This window comes from Octopus bimaculoides, chromosome 25 (assembly GCF_001194135.2).
Source record: "Octopus bimaculoides isolate UCB-OBI-ISO-001 chromosome 25, ASM119413v2, whole genome shotgun sequence".
Classification (NCBI taxonomy): domain Eukaryota; kingdom Metazoa; phylum Mollusca; class Cephalopoda; order Octopoda; family Octopodidae; genus Octopus; species Octopus bimaculoides.
In genome coordinates this window covers 331,164-333,368 of record NC_069005.1, presented here as the reverse complement: position 1 = coordinate 333,368, position 2,205 = coordinate 331,164, and positions in this window count along the sequence as shown.

The following is a 2,205-nucleotide window of genomic DNA, read 5'->3' as shown; positions in this document are numbered from 1 at the left end:
TATATATATATATATGTTTATGTGTTTAGGTTTGTCCCCTCACCACCATCGCATGACAATCGATGTTGGTGTGTTTACGTCCCCGTAACTTAGCGGTTCGGCAAAAGAATAAGTCCTGGGGTCGATTTGTTCGACTAAAGGCGGTGCTGCAGCATGGCCACAGTCAAATGACTGAAACAAATAAAAGAAAAATATATATTCTTTTTAATATCCTCTTCTACTTTGCTATGTCCCGTTCCTCGGCATTTATTTATTTTTCCTTCTCCAAAATTCTTTCATATCTCTTCCCATTCTTTTTGCCTCCAGGAATCTCTTCACGGTTCGATCTCATAGTGCAGCATCTTGGAAATGTCTCCTGCGAGGTAAATATCGTAGGTGGAAACTGTGCAGAATCCGACCTGACATGTGTACGTGTGTATTCTTTTGTTTCAGTCAACGGAATGCGACCATGCTGGAACACTGTTTTCAAGGGTTGATTGAATCGATCCAAGTACTTATGTTAAGATTGGTGTCTATTCTATCGGTTTCTTTTTAACGAACCGCTGAGTAACAAAAGACATAAACATACCAACACCAGTTTTTTATCGGTGAATGGCTAATACAAACACAAAGGCGCACGTGGACACACACGCCCCCCCCCACATAATATGAATAACAGAGAGAGAGAGAGAGAGAGGGGGGAACAATAAGATATTTTTGAGCCGTTGTTAATGATATCAACGACAAAAGGAGATATGAAACAAAAGAGCAGAGAAAGAAAAATTCTGAGAAACAGGAGTAAAAAAATAAAAGAAATAAAAGAAACTGTTTGATGCGAAACCAATATTTCAAAGAACTGGAGAAAAAAGTAAAAGAGAAAGAGTTGCAGTACGAAAAGCATGAGAAATTGAAGAATTGCATGGCAGGAGATGTTTGAAGAGCGCAATGAATTGCTAAAGGCAAGAATGTTTAAAGACGAACAAAAGAAGTACTTGACAGAATTGGTAGGACAGGTGATGAAGGAATGAAATTACCAAAAAACACGAGAGAACATGGAACATGGTGAAATAGTAAGCAATAGGAAATGTTAGAATTGCAAAGAAGAGTTCCTGAAAAACTATTTAGTGATTTTTGTGAAAGATTCAGAAATAGCAGTGGAAGGAATGGTTTATCGAATGAATGAATGATAGACGCAGCTACAAAGTTTTAACTTTTCAGATGTCTAACAGACATTTTTACAAAGTCTTAATAATAATAATAATAATAATAATAACTGCAAAAGATAAATCTGTTATCTATTACTTGTTTCAAATCATTGGAATATATATATATGTTTGTGTGTCTGTTTGTCCCCTCACTACCATCGCATGACAACCGATATTGGTGTGTTTACGTCCTTGTAACTTAGCGGTTTGGCAAAAGTGACCGATAGAATAAGTACTCGGCTTACAAAGAATAAGTGCTGGGGTCGATTTGTTTGACTAAAGGCGGTGCTCCAACACGGCCGCACTCAACTGACTGAAGCAAGTAAACGAATAAAAGAATAGAAGAATGGAAGTATTTCCTGTCTCTCTGCATTATTTATGTGAGAGAACCAGACCTTATGTCTATTTAATAAGGAGAACAATCCCTTGAAGTACTTCTCCCTCGTCCATACAATCAATGTAATTTCTAAAAGAATGGAATTAACATCTGATGGGGGTGGAAACAAATTGATTTACGCAGGCCTGATTCCCACTCAAAACAAAGATCAAGAAGGGAGCCTCAATAAAACGAACAGTCAAACAATAACCTGTTTACAAAACACTCTCGAAAACCGTTTCATCTCTAATCTCCAACAGGTTGGCCTATTGAGAGGGGGAAGCGATAACATCTTACCCAGCGGAATCATAAAATGATGGACGATTATGAAGAAGCACCGTTGGTGTAGCGGACAATTATTGGAGACAGCAAACAAGGGAAGAGAATCAAGCATAGCATGGCAATGAATTGATTAGTGAAAAGTGTTTGAAATAATGTTAGAGTCATCGATATTGAACAGGTTACATAGAAAGCAAAGCAGCCTTAATGCTGACAATGTGTATCAACCATGCAATGTTGAATTGGGAGAAGCGACGATGTTTACTGCACTACAAAGAGGAACTAAAAACCAGTTCGTTTACCCAGAAGAGTAGGAAATTTTTAGTGAGGTTTCTTCTGTCTGTCATTACTCTTTTGCCAAGTTTT